Source organism: Oryx dammah, unplaced genomic scaffold (genome assembly GCF_014754425.2).
Source record: "Oryx dammah isolate SB20612 unplaced genomic scaffold, SCBI_Odam_1.1 HiC_scaffold_27, whole genome shotgun sequence".
In the NCBI taxonomy this organism is placed as follows: domain Eukaryota; kingdom Metazoa; phylum Chordata; class Mammalia; order Artiodactyla; family Bovidae; genus Oryx; species Oryx dammah.
The window spans coordinates 104,096,203-104,118,983 of NW_024070211.1; positions in this window are offsets into that span (position 1 = coordinate 104,096,203).

Below are 22,781 nucleotides of genomic sequence, written 5' to 3' on the forward strand. Positions count from 1 at the left end.
GAACCTGCTTCTTCAGGATAAGTACTATATGCCAGAGCCACGCACTACTTTGGGAAATTACAGGTCTGCTCAGAAAGAGAAAGAGGGTTTGAGGTGAGTAGGTTAAAAGGACCCCAAACATTTGCTTTGGATTTAGCTAATCATGAAAAGGAAATTGAAAATGAATGAAGAAATCAATTTTGAAAAATATGGCCATCATGTCCCTATAGAAAATTCCAGTAATACTGTTGATGCAGTGCAACAGCACCAACGTTTTACTCCTGCACAGTGCTTGGCACACAGAGGTTACTCAACACACGTCTGCTGAGCTGTGTTATCATAACTGGAAACACATGTGTAGTAGTAATCTCAAAGATCATTAAGTCATTTATTTCACTCATGCTCCCTTTAAAAACTCCTACTTTTTAAGGCAATGATCCTTTGAAAATATAAATCAGATTCTGTCAATCTTATACTTACAGAACCTCGATGACTTCCCCTTGTTCTTTCTTAGAATCAAATTCTAACTCTTGTGCACAGCCCGTATGATCTTACATGCTCTATCTTTGTGACCCCTCTCACTCTCCTCCCCACTAGGCTCAGCTATGCTGGCTTCCCTGTTCCTCACACATAGCCCTGTCCCACCTCAGGGGTCTTACTTCTGCCCCGCTTTGAATGGAAGGCTCCTAGGAGCAGCTCCTGCTCATCCCTCAAGCCTCGGGTCAAACGCCACATGTTTAGGGAGGCCTGTCCTTAGCAGCCTACCTAAAGTGACTAACCCCCAGCTCCCCAGTGGTTCTGCATCTCATCACTCTCCTCTGTCATCATATTTTTCAAAATCTGACATTGTGGTTCTTATTTACCATCTGTGTTTCACACACAAATGAAAGGGCATTGTGGGAGCAGGGAGTTTATTCACAGCAATGTCCCTGGTGCCTAACACACCAGGCATAGTGACTGTTCCTGTGTGGGAGATCAAAGAATGTTTTCTGACTTAAGAAGGGAATGACATACAGATGAGTTCAGTCCCACTCAATTTTTGTAATGGCATATAGACTTAAAGATACAGAAAGCCCATTGCTTATACAGAACAGTTTACATTAGAAAGACTATAGACTCACTGCCTTCAAAGTGTTATTTTAAAAATCCAAGTATTACCTACATTCCCCCATAGCACTTAGAACATAGCAGCACAATTGCCCTTAACACATGGTGCTGACCTGTCTGCCCCACTCACACTAGACTCATATATTCAGAGGAACATGCCCATACCCTAAACTGGAACATGTGACAGGACTCAGATCACATCTAGCTCAACTTTGCATCCCCCAGAGTGCCATGCACGTAACAAATATATATTAGCCATTCTACTAGTCTCTTACTTCGCCAGAACTCGGACATACTGCTACTTGGAGTCCTCCTCAACACTGACTTGAGGCACTCACCAGAACAAGGAGAAAAAGGTGATCATCTAATAGACCTCCATGAGATGAGACTAGAACTAATTATCCACTCATTCTTCACTCAGTACATGCTCCTGAACACCTACCCACACAATATATTCTAATAGTAAGCTGTGTTGGCGATACAGTGATAAACAGTCAGGTAAAGGTCCCTCTTGGAGCTTATAGTCTAATAGAGAAGAAAAACCATATACAAGTATAGCTTATATGCTAAGCTGCAGTCGTGTCTGACTTTCTGTGACCCTATGGACTATGTCCCACCAGGCGCCTCCTTCCATGGGATTCTCTAGGCAAGAATACTGGAGTGGGTTGCCATGCTCTCCTCCAGAGGATCTTCCCAGCCCAGGAATTAAACACGCACCTCCTGCATTGCAGGTGGGTTATTTACCACTGAGCCCACGCAAGAACAGACAAACTAACAAAAACCCATAATTCAAATTATCGATTGCTTTATGAAGATATGAACAGAGTAAATGATACAGAATAGGCTGTAGAAGGGAAAGGTAGTTAGGGAAGACCTCTCTGAGATGCCATTTTAAAAGGATTCCTTAAAGAGGGGAGGGAACAGAATGTGTGGCAGCCCTAATGTGGGAAAAGACTGGGTGCCCTCAGAAAATTTAAGAGGCCCCTGGGTCTGGACGCATACACAGAGGAGGAGTGAATGACACTGCCAAGGAAAGCACAGTCTGGATCATGGAGGACCTTGAAGGACATGGCATGACTTTCTAGTGTATTCATAGTACAAGAAACAACAAAAAGCCATTGAAGAGGTCCAAACAAAAGCATGATAGGCTATATTCCCATTCTAAAAGGTTATTCTGGGGGATAAGTGGAGAAGGCAGTAGTCCCCTTTAACCACAGGGGATATATTCCTAACCCCCCAGTGGATGCCTAAAAGCGTGGATAGTATCGAAGCTATATCTACCAGTATACTGGTTCTTTCTGTGTACATACATACCTATGATAAAGCTTACTTTCTAAACCAGGCACAGTAAGAGATTAACAATAATAACTAGTAAATAACATATAACAATTTTAACAAGAGACTAATGATAGTTGTGTGAATAGGGCCTCCCTCTCTCTTTCAAAATATCTTACTGTACCAATGTAACGTTTTTTTCCATCTTAACTAAGCATTCATCACACACAGTGGCAGTAAGTTTTGCAGTTTAAAGTGCAACAAGAAAACTAACACAAGTTTCTATTTCCTTCTTTACAGTTTCACAGATAGAAGATTCGTTCTTCCTGTAAGTCTTAGCAACCTCAGCATACAATGTTTTTCTTTCCCTATTAAGTCGAGAACTTGCCCATCTCACTTAAAGAAAGCACTTTACATCCTCTCTTTGGCATATCCGAATTGCCAGCGTCACTCCTCTTGTGTTTTGGGGCCTTTACTTCATTAAGTGAAATAAGAGTTACTTGCAGCAAGCACTGTGTCACTCCCATGGTCGCTGTGATAACCAGCTGAGTTACTTTTGCCAAAGGGATGATTCACATTTGGGGCGGGGCCTGGAGGGATCATCGCCAGATTTCGGCACAGGAGCTACTCAGAATGTGGCTCCCTTTAAAATTTACCAATTGCTAATTTCTAGAATTTTGCATTAATATTTTTGGATCAGGGTTGATCTTGGGTAACTGAAAAACACAGACAGCAAAACCACGGATAATGGGGGACTACAGTCGTGGAGATTTAGAAGTGCCATTCCCTCAACAAGCTAACATCATACTTTAATCTGACAAAATCTTCTCCTAACTAATGGAACTTCATCCGATACACTCAGAAAACCCCACTGGATGTGCCTCAGTTTTCTAGGTACCTAATCACACCATGGAATTCATCACCGCTTCAGAAGTACACTGGGACCCTGATACCGAGAATGCCGGTGAGTACCTCGCGCTTTGACCCTGGATCCATAATGGGTTTTCTCATTAACAGCGTCGTTCTTCCAAGAAGAGAGTCGGACACGATTGAGCACACACGCAAGCATTCCTTTTTGGCGTGCTTTCTCACAAGTTTGTTTATATAAGTTCCAGTTTCATCACTAAAAGGCCATATTTTTAAAGGCAAAACTTCAGAACTGACTCTTACCTCCCACTGCAGTGCTAAGCTGGCTCCCCCAAACCTTATTTGACAAAGGTGATGTGTGGGCACATCTCAACACATACAGAAACACACACAGTCACACTAGGGGTGACGGATGAAGGGAACCAAAAGTTTTGTAGTTTTGTTTTCCTTTTTTCTAGGGCAAAAGTAGAATAAAACCTTGAAGGTCATGTAACATCTCAGTGGCTCAGATCGCCCCTCTACAATAGCTCCTTCCCCCTGCTTCAAGGAGCTATTTAAAGGACTCAATTCTCTCCATGTCCAGCCTTCCTTCAGTTCAGAAAACAGTGCATTAAAAAAACATATCTATTCCCTGTGACCTAAATAATATCCTAGGTAGCCTGAGTTGATATATCAACTAAGATGACAAATGCATTACCAGGAGGACCCTAAGCTGAAGATAACATAGCTAAGGGAGGGATATTCTCTCTATATTGAAGGTTAAGCTCCGCAGTTCAAGAAACAAGGGTGTCACTAGTCAGTAAATTGAGAATACAATCTGGTTCATCTGTGTCCCTCATAGCCCAATTTATGCAACAAATATGCATCTACAATTATGATAATAAACTTAGAGGATACAGGGAATAATTATTAGCAATCTATGTTAAGCAATGATGTGCTGAATGCACTTCATCTTTCTAGTATAATGTTATGATGAAGCAATTATCATCGTCCTCAATTTATAGAGGATAAAAACCTAGCTCCAGTAGATTAAGGAATTTGCCAAGTTTACATTTTAAGTGACAGACATGGGATCAAATCCAGGTCTGTCTAATCCAAGCTCTAAACTCTTAGTGCCATAAAATGCTGTTCATTGTCTTCAAGAAGATCACACGGTGTTAGTGGTTCCATCGTGTCCAGCTCTGTGTGATCTCATGGACTGTAGCCTGCCAGGCTTCTCTGTCCATGGAACTCTCCAGGCAAGGATACTGCAGTGGATGGCCATTCTCTTCTCCTGGGATCATCCTGACCCAAGGATTGAACCCAGGTTTCCTACATTGCAGACAGATTCTTTGCCTTCGGAGTCACCGGGGAAGCCCCCACAGTGGGAGAGCAAAAGCAAAATTTACTTCTCTGCACCTTGAAAGTTGCTATGCATGGTGGTCCCTGCGGGAGCTCAGAAGAGATATTTCCTGGACGGAAGAGTCTGAAGAGAAGGTAAAGTATGGGCTGAATATGCGGAGCTGGTGTAACATATAAATTATAATTTACTGTCTTGGAGGTATATTGCCTGAGCTTTAATCTGGTAAACTGACGTTGTGTTCTTGTTCAAGTGATTAATATTTAAGTTTTCAGTTTCTCAGTTTCCCCATCTATCAAATGGAGATGATAATTTATATGCTTCAATAGGTCAATTTGGGGGGTTAATGAGTAAAGTGATGTCATATGCTTAGAAATTTGGCATATAGTAAGCATGTCATAAATGTTACTAATTCCTATTTTTATCAGAGTAAAAGTAGGAGGTTATCAACATGTATTAGATGGTAGAGGAAATGGCGTTCTAAAGTAAAGGAATATTTGCAAAAGCCTGCAGAGAGAGTATGACACAGTCAAAGCATTTCTTTTTCATTTTATTTTTTTTTAATTTTTATGGGAATATGGTTGATTTACAATGTTTTGTTGGTTTTAGGTATACAGCAAAGTGAATCAGTTATACATATACCCACTTTTTTTTTAGATTCTTTTTCCATATGGGTCGTTACAGGATATTGAGTAGAGCACCCTAGGCTATACAGTAGGTCCTTATTAGTTATCTATTTTATATATAGCAGTATATTGATGTCAATACCAATCTCCCAATTTATCCCTCTTACTCCCTGGTAACCATAAATTTGTTTTCTACATCTGTGACTCTACTTCTGTTTGATAAATACAAATAAGTTCATTTGTATCCTCTTTACAGAGTCCACATATAAGCTATATTATTTGGTAGGGTGGAGTTTAGTGCTTCCATGGGTACAGAAAGGAGGTCTCACTCATGACAGGAGAGGGAATTGTGCACCATGACACTAAAATGATCTTGCCTGCAATTTTTGAGTTAAAGAATAACTGGTACTTGGGGTTCTTATAGGTAAGCTGGAGGAAGTTGACAAAAAGACAATGTAACCCCTTGCAGTTCTAGTAATTACATTAGTCTACAATTCTTAACAATCTCCATTATAAAATTCTTGTGGAATTTATTTCTTGAGTCTTTTTAATCTAGCTAGCCACCTGGCTTTCTTATTACAGAATCCTTAATTAGCTGATGTAAATTCTTGACTTACATTTAATGTCATCATGTTTAGTAATGACCATGTCCCTGTAAATAGACAATCTTAAAACTATGGTAACTTTTATATTTTGGTCATATTTTTGACAGTTAATCTTTGCTCACCCAAATATTGTCAATCTTATCAAGGCATCTTTTTTAAACAAGCCTATGAAAAAATATATTCTTCAGATACAATAATAAAGAGAAACACTAGGGACATAAGTACTGACAGTAGTTAACATCACATGGTAATGTTTATCTAACAAATATGTGCTGTGTGCCTGACATTTCCCCTGGTACCAATACCAATTTGTTTTATTTAGTTTTTTTTTTTTTTACTTACATTAGCACAAGTGCATTTAAATAGTAAATTTGCTCTGGGCCTTAAAATGTTAACATTCATAAAAACATATACATCTTGTTTTAATACCTTGTCAACACATTTATTAAAAATGGATCCAGAGACCAGAATCCATTCAAAGTCCTACTGTTAGGGAAATCATTTGTTTCCAGCCAGTCCAATCGCTGCAAAAATAGGCACTGCCGTTGTGCTGTAGATCACAGCATTGTTATTTATAAAGTGCTGCTTTGGAACAGAGAAGTGCCATCCATCAGTATCCAATCAGCAGTGAAGCTGGCAGAGGGAAGTGGGGTATACAAGAATGCACTGGCACAGACCATTTAAACTGGCAGATTCTACAGCTTGAACTTGGCAGTGGTTTTTGAAACTAATTTATTGGTTATTTGCGGGAAATGGTTACCACATTGAAACACATTCGACAAGCTTCCAATTTCAGGACACTGAAGAATCAAACACTGCATCTAGCATTCTTGTGCAACTCCCTCCGTGTATCCTCTTGGCCCCAGCCTCATACCTGATAAGATGTCATTTCATTCCCTGCCATGGTTATATTTTTTTTTTTTGCTCATTTTCTATTTCTGTTTTTAAAATTGGATCCTCTCCAAATTCTTTCCTATTTTAAAAACCACCTGCTCTTCTTTCTAAAGTACCTCCAACACAGGTTCACATCTCTTGAGTTAGATTTGGAAGTGATGTATACATACTATTTGTGTCTTGGCATTAAAGTCTGGAGTATGGCATCAACTCTTCATTTGAACATGTTAGTATTATGTAGACAAAATAAAAAACTTCTTGGGCATTATAAATTCAATGCAATTCCAATCAAAAGCATAATAGGATTTTTCCTATGCCTTAACAAACTGATTCTTAAATCCATATAGAGAAATAAAGCTCTGAGGCTAGCCAAATATATTTGGAGGAAAAAAAATCACAGAACAGAGAGGTCTTTCTCCACCAGAAATAAATATTTTTATATAAAACCACGGTAATGAATACAATGTGTTTATAGAGTAGAAAAAGACATTTTAATCAATAGAAATGAATAGGAATCCCAGAAACAGAGGTACAAATATAGATGAACTTGGTAGTTGTAAACAGGGTATTAAAACACATCATCAAAGAACAAACTATTGCAAAATGAGAATTTGGATATTAGCTTCATATATTTAAAAATAATAATAATAATAATAAAATCAGACTGTTAACCAAACAATATACACAGACATAATTCCAAGGATATTAAAACTTACAAATAAAGAATAAAAATAGGAAATATTTGTGGACTTAGGATGGCCAAAAAATAAGTTATAAAGGAACAGATGAATTAATTTGTCTGGATCAAAGTTTAAATCTCTGTTCATAAAGGATATTAAAAACAAAATATAAGGACAAGACACACACTGGAAGAAGACGTTTGAAATACGTATCACAAGAAAACTGAATCAAAAAAATTATAAAAACTCATATATGATAAAAACATAATAATATAGTAAAATATGGAAAGAATTTGAACAAATGCCAGAAAAGTAAATTTCCATTGTCAGTAAACACAGTCCTGTGGGAAGATATCCACACACATTAATATTTTCAAAATACTATTTCATACCAGACTGGCAAAAAAGTTATAACACCTAGTGTTGATGAGGATTAGGTAGCTTTGGTTCATTACAATAGGGGTATAAATCATTAGGACCAATTATGAAAGCATTTTCAAAGTGTCTTTTAATGTAGAAAAGGTACAAAATCTGAAATCTACCAATTCAGTCCCTAGGTATATACTCAAACAAGAACATTAACAACACAAACAAAACTCTTATAAGAAAATGTAATTTAGAATTTTTTGTAGTTTTATTTGTAATGATGTAAACTTGAAAGAATCCCCCAAAATAGCATATACAGAAATTGATAGATTTTGGTATAACTATAAAAAGCAGCAAAATTTAAATGCATACACAGCTAGAGAGAATAATAGAACAATAAGTAAATCACCACAAATAGATCTCAAAATTTAATGTATATTTACTTTTTTAAAGCATGTTATAGAAAAATATGTATAGGATGATAGCATTATGTAATTTTTCAAACACATGAAAATAAAATGTATCTTATTAATGGATAAGTAGTATCTTACATAGTAGTAAAAGTATGAAAAATACACATAAAATTTGTGAATGTGATTACCTTAGAGGAGAACAAAGGGGAGGCTAAAATGTTTTATTTCTTTAAAAAATAGCATGAAGAAAATATGACCAAATGTTATTTATAATTCCAGGGGTTGGGGGAGTTGTTGTCTGCCATGGAAATTAAAGCTGCAGGGAAGGGGTATGAAATATTTCTACTTCTTACACACTCAAGGAATTATTGTCAGATCTCATTTCCCACAAGCTTTACCTTCCTGAACTTAAGTTATGGTTATTTTTCACGTTAATACTTGAATAAATTTTACTTTAAACAACTTAAAATATCTACCATTGCAGAAGCAACTGACCCCTGAGCTTACACAGACATAAACTGGTATGGAAGATTTAGGTATCCAGGAAGCACTAGCATTTTTATCAGAACCCCAGGCAGAAATAGGAGGCTTCCCAGGTGGCACAGTGGTAAAGAATCTGCCTGACAATGCAGGAGACGCAGGAGATGTGGGTTTGATCCCTGGCATGGGAAGATTTCCTGGAGGAAGGCATGGCAACCCACTCCAACATTTTTGCCTGGAGAATCCTATGGACAGAGGAGCCTGGCGGGCAACAGTCCTCAGGGTCGCAGAGAGTCAGACACATCGTCACAACTGAGCATGTACAGACAGAAATAAGGAAAAGCCCTCCCTCCCTTTGAATTCTCCCTTACTAGTCAGTCTTGTAGAGAAGGCAATGGCACCCCACTCCAGTACTCTTGCCTGGAAAATCCCATGGACAGAGGAGCCCGGTAGGCTGCAGTCCATGGGGTCGCTAAGAGTCAGACATGACTGAGCGACTTCACTTTCACTTTTCACCTTCATGCATTGGAGAAGGAAATGGCAACCCACTCCAGTGATCTTACCTGGAGAATTCCAGGGACGGGGGCGCCTGGTGGGCTGCCGTCTATGGGGTCGCACAGAGTCGGACACGACTGAAGCAGCAGCAGCGTCAGTCATAAAGGTCTGCTGTTTTACCATCAGTTATTTCTTTGGATAACAGAATTGTTATATCTGATCACCCTGATTTTCTTTCCTACCTACTGTTGCTCACTACCTTCTTTCTTATTATAAGTAGCTATTAATATTTTCAGATACATGGGATTTTTTTAACCTTTCTAATCTAATGAAACAGCTAGCTGAAATGAAGAAAGTTTTGAAAGGAAGAATGTTATTTAGTTGCTCAGTGGTGACTGATTCTTTTGCAATAGGAAGAACAGCAGTAGGAAACAACCTGGGTCACAGAATTTATTAAAAGTTTGGGCTTGGCCTGGCTTAGTAGAGGACAACTCCAAAGCACCTCCAAAACTCTAATTGGTTTAACATAAAAATATCTCTGTCTTATTCATGTTACATGGGCAAAGCAGATTGATGGAGATCTCTTTTCTACTGAGGAACCCAAGCAATAGAGGCTTTGCCAGCTCATAACTATGATATTTAGAAGATGTCATCTTCTTAGTACCATTTGTGAGTCAGGATCAAGGGAGAAAGGCACACAAGCTCTTCACCACTACATACTCTTTGGCCAGAAAAAGTTACAGGGTTCACTCACCCCAGAAGTTGTTCTCCCATGGGCCTAAAAAGGGAAAATATTATATGTTGGTGTTAACGTCTACCAAAGTTGAAAGTGGGTAGGTAGATAGGACATCAAGAGAGGACAGTCAATGGAAGGTTGAAAAGAGGGCTAAGAAAGTACACAAGGAGCAGACTTCCCCATCTTTGCCTGAACGTAGCCCTCAGATTCAGATATTTGATTGTCATACAGAAACTAGAAGAAAATAGTTTTAGTCTATGGCTTTTAGCATAGAACTTCCCTGCAGTGGTTATAAGATCTTCGAATTAGAAACTCAGGACAGGCATTTTCAATAATTGTTTTTCATAGAATTCAAGCCAGGTTTCTTTCATTTTGCTGAGGACTACAATTGGAAAATAGGTGCTGAGGTCTTCCATAATCTAATGCACTTATGGGAAAACACAAAAATCAAAGAAAGGTCATTCATTCTCATTTTTTCACTTCTGTTTATAAGATCTAGTAGAGTAAAATGAAAATTTGTTAAAGTCCCAGAAACACTTTGTGCAGATATTAAAAAAAAATCTTTTAAGGGGATTATATATCTTCAATGATGTTAATGTTTGTGCAATTATGCCTAAAATTAATATCATTTGGACCAAATTCATTTACTATACAATATCTTCTGCAATATATTTGATTCTCTTCCAGCTGTAGCTAACTTTAATCACCTATGCTGGCAGGTCTCTATGTGAAGGTTCATACTAGGTATTTTTATATCCAAGACAATTTAATGTCAAAACGTATCCATGTTCTGTAACAAGGGATTCTAAACAAATCTAACAGAGCTTGTCAGCTTCCTTTATCTTTTGTAAAAACTATTGGTAATTGCAAAATAACATAATCTGTTCTGAAGCATAGTATTTAATTATTGGCTCATAATTTTATTAAATTCAATGCAGCAACTATAATGAGTTTGTGTTCAATTCTGCATTCAGAATCAAGATCTAGGGATTAGGTAATCTTCTTATATTCCTATTCATAACGAAAATCCAAAAGCATTATATCAATTTGATAAGATGTAAAACCTCAAGGAAATTGCTGTGGTCAGCTAGATCTGTAGTCTTAATTTTGATAACAGAGATAATATAATAACTTCTTTAGAATTTTTTTTTCTTATAGTTCTTTTAAACCTACTGCATTTTCTTACAGGCATGTCTCTGACAGCAAGCCCAGAAGATTTTTTTTCCCCTTCATTTTTCTTTTTTTGACAAAGAAAGAAAACAAAGTCAGGGAGTAATCCTTTTCCTAGAACAAGAACAGCAGAGCCTTTTAAAAGACTTTCATTATTTTATGTGGTAAATGTTCACAGCTCTCAAATTTATTGGCATAGCTGTCAACATGTATATTCAGTTTGATAATAATGTTCCAGCTTAACGAGGCCTCTTGGAATTATTTATTATTAAATTTCATTACTTTCTGCAAATGTTCATGCTGATTAAGCCCACCCTTTCAGGCTTTACCACACTTAAACCAGTCACAGTGTGATGTGATGAGATGGTGAAATTCAAGCTAACATGCTTTCCACAGGACCTGTCTTGTCAAATCTTTAAATATAATTTAATGAAATGTCTGTTGACGTAACTATGGAAAGTGGAAAAACTCATTTATAAAATCAACCAACCATACCTGAAGAACATTTGCACTTTCTGACATGACAAGAATTACTTACACATTTTGGACTGCTTTTGTGTGGGAAGAATTGCCACATATGGCATTTGCCAAAGAGTCTGCCCATTATATTCTGTTGTAAACACGGCATATCTTTCCTGAGGCGTGTTACTCCCAAGGCACAGGCCTCCATAGAAATGCCTGGAAAAGTACCAAATGATATAGAAACGTAACGTGCTCTTATCTTTACAGATGTTGACAGTCAGAATAGACCTTGTCTAAATTCTTGATGATTTTATAGTGTAATAAAAGAATAGCAATATATTATATATCATCACTCTTGCCATATGAGAAAACCCATATTATCACTATTGCCATGAGAGTAATTCCATGCATAGCATAGAGAAGGCTTATGAATAGGATAGATAAATAGATAATTTCCAAATGGAACATACAAGTATCATGGTTTATGGAGTCAATTCGGTAGGGAAAAGAACTTGTGATAAGAGAAAGGATATGGGCCCACTGAATCAAAATCTTCACAGGCAAGCAGTGGAATAAGAAGATCTCAGAACATGCCTTTGGCAGCCGAAATTAGGTTAAATTTGTTCATTTGGGGTGCTCTCATTATATTTCTGAGTGCTAGCACTGCACCAACCATATTTTTTATGCAATACAAATGGTTTTTATTGAATAAACCCAAAGTATTTTTAAAATTCTAACTTAAAAAAAAATTTATTGAAATATGATTGCTTTACAGTGTTGTGTTCAGTTCAGTTCAGTTCAGTCGCTCAGTCATGTCTGACTCTTTGCGACCCCATGAATCGCAGCACGCCAGGCCTCCCTGTCCATCACCAACATCCGGAGTTCACTCAAACTCACATCCATCGAGTTGGTGATGCCATCCAGCCATCTCATCCTCTGTTGTCCCCTTCACCTCCTGCCCCCAATCCCTCCCAGCATCACAGTCTTTTCCAGTGAGTCAACTCTTCACAAGAGGTGGCCAAAGTACTTGAGTTTCAGCTTTAGCATCATTCCTTCCAAAGAACACCCAGGACTGATCTCCTTTAGAATGGACAGGTTGGATCTCCTTGCAGTCCAAGGGACTCTCAAGAGTCTTCTCCAACACTACAGTTCAAAAGCATCAATTCTTTGGTGCTCAGCTTTCTTACAGTCCAACTCTCACATCCATACATGACCACTGGAGAAACCATAGCCCTGACTAGACAGACCTTCGTTGGCAAAGTAATGTCTCTCCTTTTCAATATGCTATCTAGGTTGGTCATAACTTTCCTTCCAAGGAGTAAGCGTCTTTTAATTTCATAGCTATAGTCACCATCTGCAGTGATTTTGGAGCCCAAAATAATAAAGTCTGACACTGTTTCCACTGTTTCCCCATCTATTTCCCATGAAGTGATGGGACCAGATGCCATGATCTTCGTTTTCTGAATGTTGAGCTTTAAGCCAATTTTTTCACTCTCCTCTTTCACTTTCATCAGGAGGTTTTTAAGTTCCTCTTCACTTTCAGCCATAAGGGTGGTGTCATCTGCATATCTGAGCTTATTGATATTTCTCCCGGCAATCTTGATTCCAGCTTGTGCTTCATCCAGCCCAGCGTTTCACATGATGTACTCTGCATCTAAGTTAAATAAGCAGGGTGACAATATACAGCCTTGACGTACTCCTTTTCCTATTTGAAACCAGTCTGTTGTTCCATGTCCAGTTCTAACTGTTGCTTCCTGACCTGCATATAGGTTTCTCAAGAGGCAGGTTAGGTGGTCTGGCATTCCCATCTCTTTCAGAATTTTCCACAGTTTATTGTGATCCACACAGTCAAAGGCTTTGGCATAGTCAATAAAGCAGAAATAGATGTTTTTCTGGAACTCTCTTGCTTTTTCCATGATCCAGTGGATGTTGGCAATTTGATCTCTGGTTCCTCTGCCTTTTTTAAAACCAGCTTGAACATCTGGAATTTCATGGTTCATGTATTGCTGAAGCCTGGCTTGGAGAATTTTGAGCATTACTTTACTAGCATGTGAGATGAGTTCAAATGTTGTGTTCGTTTCTGCTATACAACAAAGTGAATCAACTATGTGTATACATATAACCCCTCCTTCTTGGACCTCCTTCCCACCACACTCTCCTAGGTCATCACAGAGCACCAAGCTGGTCTCCCACTAGCATCTTCCCACTAGCTGTTTATTTTGCATATAATCCTATATATAAGTCAATGCTACTCTCTCAATCCGTTCCACTCTCTCCTTCCCCACCGCGTCCACAAGTTTGTTCTCTATGTCTGCATTTCTATTCCTGCCCTGCAAATAGGTTCATCAGTACCATTTTCCTACATTCCATATGTGTATGTTAATATATATTTGTTTTTCTCTTTCTGACTTACTTCACTCTTTTTTCTTTTTTTTTACTTTACAATACTGTATTGGTTTTGCCATTCATCAACACGAATCCACCACTGGTGTACTGGAAATAAAAGCAAAAATAAACAAATGGGACCTAATTAAAATTAAAAGCTTCTGCACGACAAAGGAAACTATAAGCAAGGTAAAAAGACAGCCTTCAGAATGGGAGAAACTAATTGCAAATGAAGCAACCGACAAACAACTAATCTCAAAAATATACAAGCAACTCCTGCAGCTCAATTCCAGAAAAATAAACGACCCAATCAAAAAATGGGCTAAAGAACTAAATAGACATTTCTCCAAAGAAGACATACAGATGGCTAACAAACATGAAAAGATGCTTAACATCACTCATTATCAGAGAAATGACTTACTTCACTCTGTATGACAGACTCTAGGTTCATCCACATCACTGAAAGTGATGCAATTACATTCTTTTTTGTGCCCAAGGAATATTCCATAGTATAACTATATTTTAAAAGTAATTTGTTTACTTTTAATCGGAGGATCATTGCTTTACAATGTTGTGTTGGTTTCTGCCATACATCAACATGAATCAGCCATATGTATACACACATTCCTGCCTTTCTGAACTTCCCTTCCACCCCCCACCCCATCCCAACTCTCTAGGTTATCACAGAGCACCAGGCTGAGCTCCCTGCGCTATAAAGCAACTTCCCATTAGCTATCTATCAATATCTTACACATGATAATGTATATATTTCAATGTTACTCACTCAAATCATTCCTCCCTTTCCTTCCCCCACTGTGTCCTTAAGTCTGTTCTCTATATCTGAGTCTCTATTCCTGCCCTGCAAATAGTTAATCAGTGACATTTTTTTCTAGATCATATATTTATATGTTAATATACAATATTCATTTTTCTCTTTCTGACTTACTTCACTCTGTATAACAGGTTCTAGTTTCATCCACTTCACTAGAACTGACTCAAATTCATTCCTTTTTATGGCTGAGTAATATTCCACTATATATCAGTTCAGTTCAGTCACTCAGTCATGTCCAACTCTTTGCCACCCCCTGGACCGCACGCCAGGCTTCCCTGTCCATCATCAACTGCCAGAGCTTACTCAGACTCATGTCCATCAAGACGGTGATGCCATCCAACCATCTCATCCTGTTGTCGCTTTCTCCTATCCCCTTCAGTCTTTCCCAGCATCAGGGTATTTTCCAATGAGTCAGTTCTTTCATCATGTGGCCAAAATATTGGAGTTTCAGCTTCAACATCAATCCTTCCAATGAATATTCAGGACTGATTTCCTTTAGGATGGACTTGTTGCATCTCCTTGCAGTCCAAGGGACTCTCAAGGGTCTTCTCCAACACCACAGTTCAAAAACACCAGTTCTTCGGCACTCAGCTTTCTTTATAGTCCAACTCTCACATCCATACATGACTACTGAAAAAAACATTGCTTTGACTAGACAGACCTTTGTTGGGAAAGTAATGTGTCTGCTTTTTAATATGCTGTCTAGTTGGTCATAGCTTTTCTTCCAAGGAGCAAGTGTCTTAATTTAATGGCTACAGTCACCATCTGCAGTGATTTTGAAGCCCAAGAAAATAGTCTGTCACTGTTTCCACTGTTTTCCATCTATTTGCCATGAAGTGATGGGACTAGATGCCATGATCTTAATTTTCTGAATGTTGAGTTTTAAAGCAACTTTTTCACTCTCCTCTTTCACTTTCATCAAGAGACTCTTCAGTTCCCCTTCACTTTCCGCCATAAGGGTTGTGTCATCTGCATATCTGAGCTTATTGATTTTTCTCCCAGCAGTCTTGATTCCAGTTTGTGCTTCATCCAGTCCAGTGTTTCTCATGATGTACTCTGCACATAAGCTAAATAAGCAGGGTGACAATATACAGCCTTGACGTACTCCTTTTCCTATTTGGAACAAGTCTGTTGTTCCATGTTCAGTTCTAACTGTTGCTTCTTGACCTGCATACAGATTTCTCAGGAAGCAGGTCAGGTGGTCTGATATTCTGATCTCTTTAAGAATATTCCACAGTTTATTGTAATCCACACAGTCAAAGGCTTTGACATAGTACGGCAGAAGTAGATGTTTTTCTAGAACTCTTTTGCTTTTTCAATGATCCAGCAGATGTTGGCAATTTGATCTCTAGTTCCTCTGCCTTTTCTAAATCCAGCTTGAACATCTGAAATTGCACGGTTCACATACTGTTGAACCCTGGCTTGGAGAATTTTGAGCATTGCTTTGCTAGCATGTGAGGTGAGTGCAATTGTGCAGTCATTTGAACATTCTTTGGCACTGCCTTTCTTTGGGATTGGAATGAAAACGGACCTTTTCCAGTCCTGTGGCCACTGCTGAGTTTTCCAAATTTGCTGGCATTTTAAGTGCAGCACGTTCACAGCATCATCTTTTAAGGTTTGAAATATATGCCACTATTTCTTTTATTCAGTCCTCTATTGGTATTCATCTAGGTTGTCCTGGCTATTGTAAATAATCCTGCAGTGAACATTGGGGTACATGTGTCTTTTTCAGTTATCTATGATATAGCCATATTTTTGTACTGGGTTTGTCCTAGTAATTTTTCATGAGTTCTTTGAGGACAGGAACCTGTTTTCTTTTTATGTTACATTTCTTTGGCACCAAGAACAGTATCTAAGATATAGGAGATGATCAAAAGTGCTAAATAGATTAACTGAGAATACATAAAATAATCATAATCAAAAAACAACTTGGATATTTTCTTACATGCAGATGGGCTTAAAATTATTTTCCTATTTCTCCAAAGGAGAGGTACTGGTGAAGGTGAAGGCAGAAGAAAATTACCAGTTCTTTTTCTAAAATTCTGAATGATTATTTTATATCCTTTATTTCTGATATGGTTTGGTTGGAAATGTGTCTGTTATTCAAATCAGCAAATATTTGAGTGCCTTTCTTTGAATGCTTAGGCAGCATCAAGAAAATAGACAGTAATATATGCAATGCTTTCCCTGCTCATGAGGACCATGTAGTCTGTTTCAAACACATGCTGATTTTACAAAACCCCTTCAACATGTTCTCAGAAATGTAAAATTTTGAGAGAACTGTGTGCTGTGTGAAGCTAATGTTTTTCTCTTGGAAGATTTCATCAAAAAGGTACATGTCAAGTTGTGCTTTGAAGTACAACAAGATGGTGAATAAGTGAAGAAGCTGCGGGTGACAAGAAAAAAAAAGCCTACTTTTAGGGGAGTACATATTAGATGGCATGAGAACCTACCAAAAACAAGTGAAGTAGTCAACAAAAGTAGAACCCAGAGAGATTTGGGAGACAACAGACTCACATCTACAACCATTTGGAAGGTAGGCATGGAAAGATTAGGATAAAGATGGACATTATAGAGACTTCCCTGGTGGCTCAGACAGTAAAGCATCTGTCTACAATGCGGGAGACCCAGTTTCGATCCCTGGGTGGGGAAGATCTCCTGGAGAAGGAAATGGCAATCCACTCCAGTACCATGGCCTGGAAAATCCCATGGACAGAGGAGCCTGGTAGGCTACAGTCCATGGGGTCGCAAAGAGTCGAACACAACTGAGTGACTTCATTCATTCATAATAAATAGGCTTAAAAGTTATTCATACAGTAGCAGTCATTTATCCTCTCAACCAAAATGTATTAAATAATTATGTTCACATAGAAAAAGGAGAACGGAAATGATTTTGAAGTTGCATTTATTGCTTTTCTGTCCCAGGCCCTAATCCTCATGTTTGACACATGTTATGTCTCAGTCTGTATGCTCATTCCTTTTGTATAAGGAATGTGAAATGCAGAGAAGTTATTTGTGCTAAAATCACCGAGCTGTTAAGTAGACTGAACCTACTGTCTTTCTGTAACAGAAGCACACTTCCTTCCTATCCCCTGTCTGCCACGTACATACTGCCTCCAGAATGTGCCTTCTAACCCAAACACACAGTGATGGATCTTTTACATGAAGGTCTTGGACTCTGGTTTTAAATAACGAAAGACATATATACATAGTTGGATAGCTAGATAGAGATAGAGATTTGACCATTAAACAGAGGTTGAAAAGTAGCACACATAAGCAACTGCAAAATAGATTAGTGTTATGAAAATCTTGGACAAACAAAAACCCTGACATATGAAGAAATAGAAAACATATTATACCATCAACATCTTTAAATGCCCATACATACCTCTACAAGTCCAGAACCTCAGTTTCTTAATCATTTAACCTATTTTAAATCATTTTACAATTGCTATTTTTATTCACCCATAATGCTTATCCACAGATATAATGGTATCGTGCTGAGACTGGGATAAAGTTAGACTATATAGTTAATGGTAACCCAGTGAAAACCGGAGTTACAGAAGTAATCCTCAGAAAAATATCTTCTATAATCAACCTCAAACAAGTGGTGTCCAGGGTCCAACATGAGAAGAACTGGCCAATCCCTGAGTTAAATCCAGATTCATGAGATGGCCTTGAGTCTACTGTTCGTATTCACCATGATTTTTCCATTTGTAAATTAAGATCGAAAATCTCTTCTTCATTTTCCTGCTTTTGACAATAAGGGACTAACCTTAAACAGTAAACGTTACTATTCTAAAATGACTCTGATTACATAGGCTCCAAAGAGTAAATAACTAGACTCAATCCTATGGAAAGGCATAGACAGAGCCCCGTTCAAAGAGCCCTGGAAAATGTTGGCAGATCCTTTCTGTTCAGGAAGGAGCGCTGTTCTTTGACATCATTGGTGCTCACACTGCCAGCCCCTTCATCAAGCCATGGAACATATTCGGTTCAATATCTGGGCAATACCTGAGCCTTAGGAAGCTTATCTACTGAAAAGAGAGAGTCCTTTGGAAGAAGATCTTAGGCCTTTGAGTCAGGCACTCATGATTTGAAAGCAAGCTACAATGCTTAGTTTTCTGTTTTCCCTTCTCTGATATCAGAAGAGCACAACTTCCTGTCTGGGCTTTTATCAATAATTAAATGAGGTAAACCATGCAAAGAACCTGGATAGTGCCTGAAACTTAGCCCTTCAAAATAATAACTACTCCTGATATTGTTTGATTAGCCCCATAATACAGCTAAGAAAATAGATACATAAAGAGCTTAAGTTTCTTTTCTGCTATCACATGATGGACGACCTGAACTGACACAAAATTTGTGTTCATAGCAGAGAAGAATCCATGACCTGGAGAAAAAAAGCATCTTAAAAACTTATTTGAGGTCAGAGTTGCTAGGGAAATTTCATAATTTTATAATTAACTAAAAATAGCCTTATTTTAAGCCCAGCGATCTCAACAGCAGTTCCCATTTGATCTGGACATCTACGCTTCACTGCCTATACTTCACAACAAACCTTCAAATTAGAAAATTCACTGGAGTAATTAAGATTTTTAATTGGAAGAAAAAGTATACAATTTGCAAAATGTATTTAATTAGCCCTCAGACCACTCACTGATCCAACACATAATTTCCAAAACAGTTGTACAATTTAATACATCATCTTTGCTAAAAAGGAAACCAGATTATTAAAACAGCTAGATCTGACTTAAAGGGTAAACATGTCCTGATCAAATTATATTCTTACTTCTTGGCATTTAACCCAATTCCCTTTAATGTCTCACTTCTTTTTTAATGCTTCTAAGCTTGTTTTTTTATTAATTATACAAATCATTAGTATTAAAAGGCAATATAATTGTTTCAAGAAGTGGCTTCACAGACTATCTGCATATTTAATCAACTGCCTCTAAATTTTTAATCATTTGAGTCCAGGTTCTTGTCTTGAAGCTTAACGTGATAACAAACCTACCAACTGGTAGAACTAATTGGTACAGAATTAGTCAATAATTTATAAGGTAAGAAAAAAAATATTGGATGTTACAAAGGTAAAAGACCATCAGTCACAGTTATTTCTGAGAGGTACCAGCAAAAATAGCACTTGCTTCTACAAATATGTGGTCCACTGGTGACATCCACTGGCAGTTCTTTGGCATTGTTCAGATTCTTTGCCTTTTTAGTGTAAGAGTTGTTTTTTAAAAAAAAAATCAGTGGATCTTACATATTTATGCCTTTCTTTAATGTTAAGTTTAGTTGGATTAACCTGTACACCCATTACAATGAGTGGAACATGTGTCCAATGAAGAGCTTGAAATTCAATAATATATGTGAATCATTCTTGTGTATTCTGAGTTAGAGAGATTCCAGTGATGCTCCTGGCCATTGTGAGTTTGAGAGAAGACAAATGAAGACATAGTGAGAAGAAAAACATCTTCACTTTTTATACAGTCGGTGAAAATCAATATTGTAGTGTTATGCTAATGGGGATGTGGTGAAATGCCTTGCTGCTGTCATTTTGAAAACAGTAAAGCATTTGGAAAAGACTAGCACTGGGTAGCAATGGTCAAGTGTACTAAGATTAGGAGCTCTCAAAATTTAGTAAACAGCAGAACTATGTGGATTCCTTATTACAGCTACAGATTTTGGGGCTTCACTGCAAAGCTCTATCAGAATCTCTGAGGAAAGTTTCTAATGTAATTGGCTCACAAACCACACTTTGAGGAATAAAATTTCTTATCCTCTGTGCTCCAAACATGGAATTAGATACAGAATGCAGAACATACTGTTTTGGATGCCCAACTGGGGGCAACATAGGAGAGAAGTTCAACTTTACCAGTGGAACAACTTTTTTAAATGACTTCTTTTGCATTATCTCACTTCCAGTAATTTGATCATCCCCTGGAGAAGGAAATGGCAACCCACTCCAGTATTCTTGCCTGAAAAATTTCATGGACAGAGGAGCCTGTGGGCTACAGTCCATGGGGTCACAAAGAGTTGGACACGACTGAGAGACTGACCACACCCACACTTCCAGTAATTTGATCATCAGATCATTCAAAAGTATTAAAAAAATTTTTTTTCAAATCTTCCAGGCAGTATGTATAAGACAGAAATAATTTATGATTGTTTATAAATGGAAATCAGATTCCGAGAAAGGAATGAAATTAAATAGGTGAAGAGTAATGAGTGTGAAACACTCAAAGGCAATATGTCATTTATTCTCACTATACGTTTCAATGTGTTAGCAGTATTGTGTTATTTGTAGGTGGTAAAATTACAAGTAAATTTTTTTTGCTACATATATCTGAGTTTTTTGCAGTTAGGATGTGTTTAATTATTTTGTAAGTTTAGCTAAACATACCCACCCTGCAGGTTCTGGGGAAACCACAGTTGTTCAGGGAGGACTCAGTGGTGCATTGATAATATTTAACCAATCATCCTTATCACTGTTATCATCATCATTCCCCTAAATAGCCTTCCATCAACCAGAAGCTTCCTGGGTGCCTTTAAGAACTGAATCACTGCATAGTTTGGGTATTCACTCAGAAACTATTATTTCATAATTTAATTTAATAATTGCGACTTGGAGTGAAGAACAAATTTGAGAAGACCCGACAAGGTAGAGGACATAAAGGAAAGAGAGCACAAGGCCTAAGCTATTTTCTATGAGAAACCAAGTAAAAGGTGCTACAGAAATGGGGTTATAAAACAGTAAAGGCAGGAGGGACAGTGACTAGAACTTAGAGGAGATGAAACTAATTTCAATTTTTTGGAGAGATTAAAGACTAAAAATTAACAAGGTAGATTGCAAGTCCAAGTAGGTTTTTTCTTTTAGCTGTAATAAAATGTCACAGTGTTACAAAGTACAGTAACAAAAAAGCAATGTCCCTTCAGAGAACATGCTCAAACCACCTTCAGGCTCCCAAGGACCAGTGTAGGATTCTTGTGTGTCTGGGATAATGTTGCTGGAAGAGAACTGGGGAGTTTGATGCTGTAGCCACTTTGTAATCTTTACTAGTCTCTCAGGATAAAAGTCGAAAGCTCCCCAGCCTCAGAAGATAAAAACAGGTCTCTTCTAATGAAAATTCTCTAGTTCCTTTGAGTTACAAAACCACAGCCTGGGGAGAGAGCCTAAATTTAGACTTTTCTTCTTTCCTTAAGGAACTGTCAAACAGCTGCCAAGATGTGTGTTCATTGTCCATTGAGAATTAACGGGAAATAACTAATCCACCTGTTTTGGAGATAGAGTAACATGCTCACATGAAACACTAGCTTGGATGGACAAGACACCCAATAATCCAGATGCATATTTTACAAGAATACTAGTTCACATTCAGTTCAGTTCAGTTCAGTTCAGTCATTCAGTCGTGTCCGACTCTTTGCGACCCCATGAATCGCAGCACGCCAGGCCTCCCTGTCCATCACCAACTCCCGGAGTTCACTCAGACTCATGTCCATCGAGTCAGTGATGCCATCCAGCCATCTCATCCTCTGTCGTCCCCTTCTCCTCCTGCCCCCAATCCCTCCCAGCATCAGAGTCTTTTCCAATGAGTCAACTCTTCGCATGAGGTGGCCAAAGTAATGGAGTTTCAGCTTTAGCATCATTCCTTCCAAAATGACAATTGTATTAGAAAGTAGAGAGTATAAAATCACTTAAATAAAAATTTCCCTGTGTTGATTAGTCTCTTTTTCTTGAAAATGAAGACAGATTGATTTTTCTGTATATAAAAACTACCCGTTCATCAAAAGCAATAAAGAAAAAATTCAAAGCCAAATAGAAAGTCAGCCAAGAATACCACTAATTTTTTATATCATAGGCAGAGCAGGGTTCACTAATTCTGCCCTCTTTTTTGTGAGCATCTTTCTAGCATTGCACACACACTCACACATATACTTTTTCTCATAAATTGTGGAAATTTTTCCCTATCAGTAAGTTCATGTATATAAGCATCCATTACGATTGTGACTGGTCCCCTAGGTATTCTCGGTTTCTACTTTTTTACAATTGTAAATTATGCTGCAGTAAAC